This window comes from Betta splendens, chromosome 12 (assembly GCF_900634795.4).
Source record: "Betta splendens chromosome 12, fBetSpl5.4, whole genome shotgun sequence".
NCBI lineage: Eukaryota > Metazoa > Chordata > Actinopteri > Anabantiformes > Osphronemidae > Betta > Betta splendens.
The window spans coordinates 11,600,436-11,612,967 of NC_040892.2; the positions used below are offsets into that span (position 1 = coordinate 11,600,436).

The following is a 12,532-nucleotide window of genomic DNA, read 5'->3' on the forward strand; positions in this document are numbered from 1 at the left end:
ACTGGGCTCGACTGAACTGGAACCGGGACTGGGCTCGACTGAACTGGAACCGGGACTGGGCTCGACTGAACTGGGCTCGACTGGACTGGGCTCGACTGGACTGGAACCTGAACTGGGCTCGACTGGACTGGGCTCGACTGGGCTGAGACCGGGACTGGGCTCGACTGGGCTGGAGACTGAACTGGGCTCGACTGGGCTGGAGACTGAACTGGGCTCGACTGGGCCGGAGACTGAACTGGGCTCGACTGGGCCGGAGACTGAACTGGGCTCGACTGGGCTGGAGACTGAACTGGGCTCGACTGAACTGGAGACGGGAGACCGCATGAATGCAGGGAATCCTCCCAGCGGAACGAACATGGAGCTGGGCAGGTTGATGCAGACACAACGGTCCGACGGGGCGGGGAGAAGGAAACCGAAACCTTCGGCGGTGCGACCGGCGCTGGCGTGGTGCGGAGCGCGTCGCTTCTTAGTTCATTCAAGACCTAGCGCACAGTCGCTCATAGAGGCGACGAACACTGGGACGCTCCAACACGCTGTCATCGTCCTCCAGCGTCAATATCGCCACCTCCACGGCGCTGCGCTGGTTCCTCGGGTTAACCGCCCGTCGGTAATCCTCCGCGAGGATTTGAAAATAAACGCGTAGGTCGCTGGGTAGCTCGGCGCAGGTGAACTCCATACTTCCTCGCAGGTGAAGGAGACTCGCCGCCATAAAAAACAAGAAACAAAACAGTCACTGACCTGGGCGACGGCTGAGTGCTGGCTGGGTCCAAGTCTGGCCAGATCTTTCTGTCACGGAACGCTCGGGTGAGGACCCAAATGCACAGCAAACACAGGTTGACGGTGATCAGACGGTGGTTTATTCCAGGTTTTAGGCAGAGGCAGCGTCAGGAACAGGCACGGTTCATACACAAAATCCAGCATCCAGTACCAATTCGACAGGCGGAGAATCGTGGTCAGGCAGGCAAACGAGTTCGGTAACGTGCAGAGCAGAGAACGGGGTACACAAAACACGGACGGACAGGAACAGCGAACTGGGAACAACGGTAAGCACACAAACAACGATCTGGCGGGGAACTGAGGACACTGGTGGTGGTTAAATATACGTGACTTGATTACTGATACAGTGCAGGTGTGGATAACGATCAGGTGAAGCAGGGACAGCTGTGACAAGAACAAAACCCGGAAGTAAAGCTAAAACAGGAACAGAAACCAGGAGATTACCAAAATAAAACAGGAACAACTAGACACAAAACCCAGATCGTGACACCCTAGTCCTTTGCCAGTTCGTAGCGTCTTGTACCTCGTTCCAGCATTGTTTCTGTCAGCCTTAGTAACCGTTTCGAGCCTCTTGGATCACCCTTATCTGTACCGTAGCCAATACGTATAGTAGACAGGCTCACATTTAGAGTGTGTTGTAAACGGAGAATCCATCTGTCTCTGCTTTATTTTGTTTAATTATTTAAAAACACAGTAACGTGAGCAATGATTATACAGTGAGCAGTCACTTTGCAACCTCCTTGTACAATGTGTTACAGTACTATACTTGAACACATAGAAACAGGGTTCAAAAAATGAGTAAGTAATACTTAATGCAGCAACAGTGTGCGATATTATGGTATGTCCAGTGTGTCTGAGAAAATGATTGATGCCCGTCGAAAGACACACAGCGGAAACGTTGTATGTCAGGTCACAGCTTCTGCTGGTTCACATTATGAATCAGTGACACAAAGTAGATTAGAAGCATATCACAACTACAAACATGCAGTGTGAAACCACCTATGTACCAGTTTCATGCTAATCGTTGCTCCATGTAGCCAGAAACTGTCAGTCAGATGGACCCTGGAATTATGGCTGATCTTTATAATTAGAAGATGAAATCCCTGATTTTAAAATGATAAAATAAAGAATAGACTAAATAATGTAACAACTGAAATAATATTCTAATAAACTACAGCTAGCAGAAAGTGACTACGACTCCAAGTTGGGGAGTGGTTCTGTAGATTAGAATCTCTGATTCACTGTCACTCTCAGTCCACCAAGTGTTGACATTCTAGTCCATATTATTTGCAGAAAAAGGCAAAAATTGTTGTGGGGATCATGTTACAGTGTTAGAGGATGCAGCAGATACTGTACCTCTGTTTCATTCTGCAAAGATTATCTTGGAAAAAAATATCATTATGTAGGATCACCTGCATGAACCCTTTGTTCTGATGCTATTTATGCTGATTCCTGTTTTACTCATACTACAGTAATGCTATGGAAAAGCCTCTAATCTACACCTGTAAACTAAGTATAAGATATAATTAGCACAGGTTTATATACTACACTGATACAAGGGCGGTTTGACCATGCAAACATTAATTTCTCTGGAGGCCGGAGACCTACCCTCCCCACGAATGTGATCAAGCGAATGGTGTGGGTGCGAGAATGTATCTGAGAGTGCATTGGTTGACGTATGATTGACTAGTTTGGTGTGAGAGAGTTTATGGTGTGTGTGTTTTGATTTGATAATGTGTGTTTTGCGTGTGGGTGGATGTATGCGTCTGTGATTGTGTGAGTTTGTATGCGTGTAGTGCGGTTGGAGTGTGGGGGGGTCCGGTTTTCTGCCCGGGGTACGATGATTGTCTGCCTGGGTGGTCTCTTTTCTGTTGACCCCCACCAATTGCTGGCCTTGTGCTGCAGGCCAGCGTGGTGCCAGGGGATGAGGTCGGGCTGATGGGGTCGGCCCCGCTCTGCTCGTGTAGGGGTGGTGGACTGGGGACGGGCCCCACTCTGGGCGCGGGGGCATCTCCTGGCGGGCTCCCTACAGACCGTGGGTCCTCGGGCTCCACTCTTTGAGGGCCGACCCTCCCACCGGGGGGAGTGTTTGCCCCTGGTTCTCATGGGGCGGACAGCGTTGACCCCCGGTGGCCCACTCTGACCTCGGATGCTGTCTCTGTGGCTGCTGCAGCTCTGCCTGGGGGGCTCTGTGTGGGCGGCTTGGGTCGCAACACCTCTCCTCCTGGAACTGAAGGTGTGTGGGCTCCCTGGCTGCTGGGATTCCTTCCTCTGCTTGCTGGATGGGCGTAGTGGCCGAGCCCCTCACATCACCCTGGCTTCCACAAGTGGCATTGTTCATGCACCAACGTCTGCCTCACCCTTTGGGTGAATAATATCAAGCTACAGCCTTACTAACGTTGTAGTGGGACACTCAATGCCTGAACAGGCTTTCCAAATCCAACTGTAAGTATTACTGATACTTATCACTACCAATATCAATAATGTGTGAATATGGAAATTGTGGTGTTGTATGTCATGACTTTTATTAAGTAGTATGGGATATGTATAACAATGCACATATGTATGTATATGATATGTATATGTTTGTATGAGTATGTGCACACACCTTAACACTATTATTGGTATTAGTATTAATCTCCAAGGTAAACCACAGTACAACAGGTTTTTAGTTATGAATGTGTTAGCCTAAGGTACATCCCTGTTTATTTATTTTGCTTCGATTGTTTACTTAACAGATTTGCTTGGTTTCAGCAGCTGGTTGCACCCCTTAATAATATATATTTTATATATACTCCTCTTGTTAAAGCAAATCTGTCCATCACAATATGGCATTCAGCATAAGATATGTTGCTTGTTAAACTGCTGGACAGAACAAAAAGAAGAAAAAAAAAAGAAGAAAAAAAAATTCTCTGGAGGCTGGATGTCGACATTGTGTAGGTGTGTTTTCCGAAGAAACATACCAGTTGTCAGTTTTACCTAGAAACTGTCAGAACATGATTTCTACATTTCTTCCCTGGAACACCCATTTGTTTTTCTCCCCGTCTTTCAGTTTACATACCTGTGTCACTACGTGTTTCAAGATAGAGTGATGCCCTTAAGTCTGGTTTCTGGTAAATATGGATTAAAGTCAGTTTCAGTAATGTAGATAGCGGATGGTCAGTCAGTGAAGCTTTTTTATGAAGCATAAAATATGATTTCATAGCATTAATTTGAGGTAATTATGTTACATGCAAGGCAAACTGGGACTAGAACTGCACTCGCCATGAGCGTGGAAACAGGCTGCTAAGGCCTACAAACAAAACCAGAGCGGAGGACCCAAATGCACAACCCATAGACAGAACTGACAATCAACTGTTTAATAGATGAACAAATAAACACAAAGAGAAATACGAACTAAGGGGGCTGCAAATGCACGATACAATTAACTAGAAACACAAAAGTAACACACATAGCAGACAATCTGGCAAACGGAACAGGTAAGGACTGGATCTTAAATGACTGAGCTAATAACTAATTGAACACAACTGAGAATCCCATGACAGAAAGTAAAGCATGAATTGACTGGAACTGAAACAGGAACGAAACAGGAAGTTGTCAAACGAGGTTGGCGTTGTCTCCTCCAGACCACCAGGTGTCATGATCGGGGGTCTGGGGTATTATGTCCTGTTTTATTTTGTAGTGATGTCCGTTTTTTTCGTTTCTCCATATTTATCTCATGCTTTACCTCCGGTTATCTGATTTCTCAGCTGTTGTGCATTAGCCATTATCATTTGTGTATTTAGTCTTCAGTGTACGCCCTAGTCCTTTGCCAGTTCGTAGCGTCTTGTACCTCATTCCAGCATTGTTTCTGTCAGCCTTAGTAACCGTTTCGAGCCTCTTGGATCACCCTTATCTGTACCGTAGCCAATACGTATAGTAGACAGGCTCACATTTAGAGTGTGTTGTAAACGGAGAATCCATCTGTCTCTGCTTTATTTTTGTTTAAAACACAGTAACGTGAGCAATGATTATACAGTGAGCAGTCACTTTGCAACCTCCTTGTACAATGTGTTACAGTACTATACTTGAACACATAGAAACAGGGTTCAAAAAATGAGTAAGTAATACTTAATGCAGCAACAGTGTGAGATATTATGGTATGTCCAGTGTGTGAGAAATGATGATGCCGTCTGAAAGACACACAGCGGAAACGTTTGTATGTCAGGTCACAGCTTCTGCTGGTTTCACATTATGAATCAGTGACACAAAGTAGATTAGAAGCATATCACAACTACAAACATGCAGTGTGAAAACCACATGACCAGTTTCATGCTAATCGTTGTCCATGTAGCCAGAAACTGTCAGTCAGATGGACCCTGGATTATGGCTGATCTTTATAATTAGAAGATGAAATCCTGATTAAAATGATAAAATAAAGAATGACTAAATAATGTAACAACTGAAATAATATTCTAATAAACTACAGCTAGCAGAAAGTGACTACGACTCCAAGTTGGGGAGTGGTTCTGTAGATTAGAATCTCTGATTCACTGTCACTCTCAGTCCATCAAGTGTTGACATTCTAGTCTATATTATTTGCAGAAAAAGGCAAAAATTGTTGTGGGGATCATGTTACAGTGTTAGAGGATGCAGCAGATACTGTACCTCTGTTTCATTCTGCAAAGATTATCTTGGAAAAAAATATCATTATGTAGGATCACCTGCATGAACCCTTTGTTCTGATGCTATTTATGCTGATTCCTGTTTTACTCATACTACAGTAATGCTATGGAAAAGCCTCTAATCCACACCTGTAAACTAAGTATAAGATATAATTAGCACAGGTTTATATACTACACTGATACAAGGGCGGTTTGACCATGCAAACATTAATTTCTCTGGAGGCCGGAGACCTACCCTCCCCACGAATGTGATCAAGCGAATGGTGTGGGTGCGAGAATGTATCTGAGAGTGCATTGGTTCACGTATGATTGACTAGTTTGGTGTGAGAGAGTTTATGGTGTGGGTGTGTTGATGTGATAATGTGTGTTGTGCGTGTGGGTGGATGTATGCGTCTGTGATTGTGTGAGTTTGTATGCGTGTAGTGCGGTTGGAGTGTGGGGGGTCCGGTTTTCTGCCCGGGGTACGTTGATCGTCTGCCTGGGTGGTCTCTTTTCTGCTGACCCCCACCAATTGCTGGCCTTGTGCTGCAGGCGGGTGTGGTGCCAGGGGATGAATTCGGGCCGATGGGGTCGGCCCCGCTCCGCTCGTGTAGGGGTGGTGGACTGGGGGCGGGCCCCACTCTGGGTGCGGGGGCATCTCCTGGCGGGCTCCCTACAGACCATGGGTCCTCGGGCTCCACTCTTTGAGGGCCGACCCTCCCACCGGGGGGAGTGTTTGCCCCTGCTTCTCATGGGGCGGACAGCGTTGACCCCCGGTGGCCCACTCTGACCTCGAGTGCTGTCTCTGTGGCTGCTGCAGCTCTGCCTGGGGGGCTCTGTGTGGGCGGCTTGGGTCGCAACACCTGCCCTTCTGGAACTGAAGGTGTGTGTGCTCCCTGGCTGCTACGATTCTTCCCTCTGCTTGTTGGATGGGCGTAGTGGCCGAGCCCCTCACATCACCCTGGCTTCCACAAGTGGCATTGTTCATGCACCAACGTCTGCCTCACCCTTTGGGTGAATAATATCAAGCTACAGCCCTACTAACCTTGTAGTGAGACACTCAATACCTGAACAGGCTTTCCAAATCCAACTGTAAGTATTACTGATACTTATCACTACCAATATCAATAATGTGTGAATATGCAAATTGTGGTGTTGTATGTCATGACTTTTATTAAGTAGTATGGGATATGTATAACAATGCACATATGTATGTATATGATATGTATATGTTTGTATGAGTATGTGCACACACCTTAACACTATTATTGGTATTAGTATTAATCTCCAAGGTAAACCACAGTACAACAGTTTTTTAGTTATGAATGTGTTAGCCTAAGGTACATCCCTGCTTATTTATTTTGCTTCGATTGTTTACTTAACAGATTTGCTTGGTTTCAGCAGCTGGTTGCACCCCTATCCCCCCTCCCGCATAAACACCCTAAAGCAGAAACTTAACCTGTCCACCAACATCACACATACTTGGGATTAGCTAAATAAACCATTAAATAAACCATAAATCAAGAAGAGTACATATATTTTATATATACTCCTCTTGTTAAAGCAAGGCTGTCCATCACAATATGGCATTCAGCGTAAGATATGCTGCTTGTTAAACTGCTGGACAGAACAAAAAGAAAAAAAAAATCTCTGGAGGCTGGATGTCGACATCGTGTAGGTGTGGTTTCCGAAGAAACATACAAGTTGTCAGTTTTACCTAGAAACTGTCAGAACATGATTTCTACATTTCTTGCCTGGAACACCCATTTGTTTTTCTCCCCGTCTTTCAGTTTACATACCTGTGTCACTACGTGTTTCAAGATAGAGTGATGCCCTTAAGTCTGGTTTCTGGTAAATATGGATTAAAGTCAGTTTCAGTAATGTAGATAGCGGATGGTCAGTCAGTGAAGCTTTTTTATGAAGCATAAAATATGATTTCATAGCATTAATTTGAGGTAATTATGTTACATGCAAGGCAAACTGGGACTAGAACTGCACTCGCCATGAGCGTGGAAACAGGCTGCTAAGGCCTACAAACAAAACCAGAGCGGAGGACCCAAATGCACAACCCATAGACAGAACTGACAATCAACTGTTTAATAGATGAACAAATAAACACAAAGAGAAATACGAACTAAGGGGGCTGCAAATGCACGATACAAATAACTAGAAACACAAAAGTAACACACATAGCAGACAATCTGGCAAACGGAACAGGTGAGTACTGGATCTTAAATAACTGAGCTAATAACTAATTGAACACAATTGAGAATCACATGACAGAAAGTAAAGCATGAATTGACTGGAACTGAAACAGGAACTAAACAGGAAGTTGTCAAACGAGGTTGGCGTTGTCTCCTCCAGACCACCAGGAAACACAGCTGGCGTGATCCTTTTCGGACCACCAGAAAACAAGGTTGGTGTGGTCTCCTCCAGACCACCAGGTGTCATGATCGGGGGTCTGGGGTATTAATCCTGTTTTATTTTGTAGTCATGTCCGGTTTTTCGTTTCTCCATGTTTATCTCACGCTTTACCTCCGGTTATCTGATTTCTCAGCTGTTGTGCATTAGCCATTATCATTTATGTATTTAGTCTTCAGTGTACGCCCTAGGCCAGTTCGTAGCGTCTTGTACCTCATTCCAGCGTTGTTTCTGTCAGCCTTAGTAACCGTTTCGAGCCTCTTGGATCACCCTTATCTGTACTGTAGCCTCATGTTAGTCTGTTACCGACCTGCCGGTTTTTGACGCCGCCTTTTGCCTGTTCACTCGCTGCTCACAAAAGAAAAGGAAAGGATTTCAAAAAAACTAATTTTATTATACATTTCAATTAATTAGCCAGCGATAAAAATCAACTACTAAAATAAACTACAAACAGGCAATGGTTAATAGAAAAATGAATCAAATTCAAACCACACCAGGCATGGGAAAAAAAAAAATCAAAAATCAAAACCAAACCACACCATGCATAAGAAAGCAAATAAATAATACTGGTGGAGGTGTTTGAGTCACTGATCTGAGATCACCTTCATGAGCGCTGTTTGAGGGTAGGGATGGAGTCTATTTGCGTATGTCATGAATATTCAGTTTTCCAATGGGCGAACATTTACAGTAATATGTATAATATTTAGATTTACATTTAACATTTATATTTGTATCACGTCTGGACTGAGGTAACCTAACCTACATGTGAACCTAACTCCCTCATTGAAGAGCCTCAGGCACCAATTGGCGCCAACATCTCACGTGTCCATATCAAAGAACCATGAGCCCACTTTGTTGATCTACCTGTAAATCTCACAGGATTCCACCTCTGCTTATCATGCCAAAAGGACAGCCTGTCACATTTTATCACCGCAAAGCTGTCTCTCCTGAACTGGGATCACCAGCCATAAAATGTGGAATGTGCTTGTTAAGAGAACGAACTAGGTTTATTAAACATAAACCAAAACCGGCAGGCAAAAACGTGAGTCGGGCAGGCAATAGTCAAACCAGTAAACACCATTCCTAGTAGAGGTACAGGCAGGGACAAGGCAGAACGCAGTCAAAAACAGGCACGAGTCAAAATCATGGACTTCCATGAAAATTGCTTGAAGGCTGACAGATCGGGTGCCAGAGAGTGACCTATTCCCCACCCGAAAGCGCAGGGAAGCGACCTTCTCATCCACCGGGGAAAACTCCAACACAACATGTTCCCTGAACATGTGGAGTTAATTTTATGTTTGAGGACAAAAGCTTGTAGCCACAGTCGCAATTTAGACGACTGCCAAAAATTATCATTGGAGTCTATGGGAGAATTTCAGGATCTCTCTGCGCTTTGAGGTTGACTAAAGTATAGGTCTTATAGGACGCACGGGTAAATGAGGTTTCTGATGGACTTACTCTACTGGTCAAAGGGGCAAAGCGTCAAAATCTGCCCTGACCAGATCAGAATCATCTGAATGACACTGTGGAACTGTGCAACATGTCACTAGAACAAATAACTTACCATGTGATTCATGCTGTTGAGCTGCGCAAAGAGCAGGCAAAGAAGGCAGAGAAAGACGCAACACACCAGCAACAGCGAAAAGAGGGGGAGATGGGTGTGGGGATGGGTAGCAGAGCCAGTCGGGTACCTGGCTCTGCAGACCTTGGTGCTCTGCTTCCCAACTACACAGTATTTCTCCACATTCATCCACTTAGGTCTGCAAGGGGCGTCCTGCTGATGGAGGGACCGGGGCTACCGGGAAGTGGTTCCGTCCCTTCCAAGTGGAATGCTCTGCAGTTTTTATTGCATTAGCCATACAGACTCATCCAGGAATCTGAGGGATCCTTCCGGGGGGGGGCCAGTAGACGGAGCCTTCCCATTGATGGCTCTGTCTGCTGGACCCCTCGGAGAATTGGCTATCTCCCAAAGTTCCTCATACTTAGCCACATACACATACATTTAGGGCCGGGAGTGGGCTCTTTCACTGGGGCCTGTGACTGAAGCCAGTTGTGGCCTCGCCCACTGGCCCTGGTGGAATTACAATTATTATTATTAGTATTATGCTGTTTCTACTGAATCAACAATTTGTTCTGGTCATGTTAACAGGATGACTGTTCTATAACCCTTGTATTTTGGCAGAGTCGTTGTCTAAGGAATGTCTGGGATGGATTCCAGGAAACAGACATTTACTTTCAAGTAAACACCTATTGTTGACCACTGATATCAGGCCAGAAGTTAGAACGAAACCAGATTTCTAGCTGACGTAGGATCAGGGTCTATAAGTTTGTGCCTCAGCCTTAGACGGGCAAAGCCCCACGGACCGATGGACGACCTGTTGTCTGGGACGATGGGGTTCTCAGGCTGACACTCCTGCAGGAGACCAGGCGACCTCTCACCGCTGCTCTGTCCTTTCTTCCTTGCTGATAATATTATGTCACCACTTGTAATAAATTTAAGATTTATCTGTTAACGTTAACTATTGTAGTGGTGGTTTGAATTTGTCCATTTCAATCTGGCAGCTGTAAATTTATTACAGATGTGGCGTCACTGAAGGCAAAGAGGAGCCAAGTCTGAAGCCGACAGTTGTCCGGGTTGACCTTCTGGACACACAACCGTTGTCACCGCAGGCAAGAGCACTTAAGCTTTTACATGACGATTCTGTGTTCGGGGCAGTGTGGGCAAATTTTGGTAAGATTAGAAACTTCTAATCATTAAATTCTGATTTGGCTGTTTCTAGAAAATAATCTGTGTGGGAGAGTGTAAAGTATTAGGAGATAGAAAGGGTCAGTGTGGAGAGATCGCCTGTGCTTTAACTAACTGCTTTGTGTGTATTTGTGTGTGTTAATTTTAGAGGTTAATTTTAATATTTTTTCGTCTGCCATGGTATTTAGTTTGATTTTAAAGGAGTCATATCATGCTTTTCATTCTAAAAAATATTAGACTTTAATGTCTCAGTAAGGTCTCTGTAAATTTTCATCCCATAAAACCCTTTAGATCGTCCACACTGCCCCTGTCAATGTGTGGTTTTCACTCTCCATCAGCAAACGCTGTGTTTTCTGGGCGTGTCGCAAGCGAAGCTGCTCACCACACCTCTGTGCGGAAGCGCATACCTTTTTGTTGTTTTTTTTTTTAAATTGGCTCCATGGATACGAGCCACCGCACGGTTAGGATACAATAGGTGGCAGTAGTGCGACATTGAGAATGCAATCCACCGCAATCCTCCACAGAAGAAGAAGACCCACTACAGAACTGCACGACATTAGTTAGCTGGTTCGTAGCATAGTAGAACCATACGTCTACGATCCCGAATCTGAAGCTGAAGAGGAGGCTGTTGAAGTCACCACATTTCGGCTGATGCAAGATGTGTCTCATTGGTAATGTCGCATTTACTTCAATTTAATTGATTTATGTAATTTGCAAAGCGACTAGCGGTTGCTAATGCGAATGCTAAATGGCGTGTGCAGCTTCAATATTCACAACACGACTTACCTGGAAAACTCTCGTTAATAGATAACACTACTTTAGCTTACATTATACAAATAAATAAGTTTGAGAGCATAGCTGAAATAATATAAATACATTTTACATTTACACATTTCACTGTTTTTGTCTTACTTGTGCTGCTGCTCTGACAATTTTATTTTAAAAATGTGCATTAATATTTAGAGCAATCACTGCATGACCTACCTGGGAACAAAAAGCATTGGTTCAAATTATATATTGACCTAACGTATTTTTACTGCTTTTAATTATGTTTTTTGTCATTCATGATAAATTTGACAGTAATATGTCTCTGTATCTAAAGTTGTTACAGGTATCTAGTCTACAGAGGCTAGTGAGCTGGTGCTGAGGATTCCTGGGGTGAAGAATCTGAGTTGCCATCTCTTCATGCTTGGGTTGTAGATGAAGGCAGTTTCCTGATGGATAAAACACTAAAACACTCCTAGTATGATTGATGTAGACCACCTGTAGAATAACTCCTTTACCGTTTGAGTAAAAATGTGTTTTTTGTGAGTGCAACACTCATTAAGAATTTTTTTAACTTTATTTATATATAATTTATATGCGTTTTATTTATGGCCGCTTCAACTTTATAGCTTACCATATTAGAAAGAGAAAAACATGTAATTTCAATACTATGATTTCCTAAATAAAAGTGTTTTCCCTTCAGAAACAGAGTTCAGTGAAATACATAATAGTTAAAGCCAACTTTATTGTAAACCAAAAAAATACACCACTACTCCAAAGCTAGAACAAACTGTTACCTTCACACTCCAATGTGCAATGTATAGGTTACTGAGTTAATTAAGAAGTCTGGGGGTTTGAGGACGAAGGAGAAGCTTTTGCAGGGCCTTGCAGACGAAATGCATGAAAGTAGGGTAAACAGGGAGATGTGGTGATCCTTGTTCTCATCACTATTTGGAAGACTGAGCGGAAGCAGTCCTCTACCAGATGGAAGCTGTGGCTGTCCTCACCATCACCTCATCAAAACAAAAGGTAGTGCAATCAGAATTGTAGGTTAGTGAAATGTTAATTATTATGTAGGTCAAAACCTTCTCTAATGTAAGAACACACAATACCAGACAAAAAATTAAACCAAACAAGAGGACAGGCCTGTCTGTGCTAAAACAACAGATAAACAGTTGTT

The 12,532-nt window shown here is 44.0% G+C and overlaps 1 long non-coding RNA gene across 1 annotated transcript; it reads left to right on the forward strand.

Annotated features, from left to right (window-relative positions):
- Positions 1-1,927: 1,927 nt before the first annotated feature.
- Positions 1,928-12,058, forward strand: LOC129604926 (uncharacterized). Its single transcript, XR_008696274.1, has 2 exons — positions 1,928-11,258; positions 11,690-12,058. It is a non-coding gene; the product is annotated as an uncharacterized LOC129604926 (long non-coding RNA).
- The last annotated feature ends 474 nt before the right edge of the window (positions 12,059-12,532 follow it).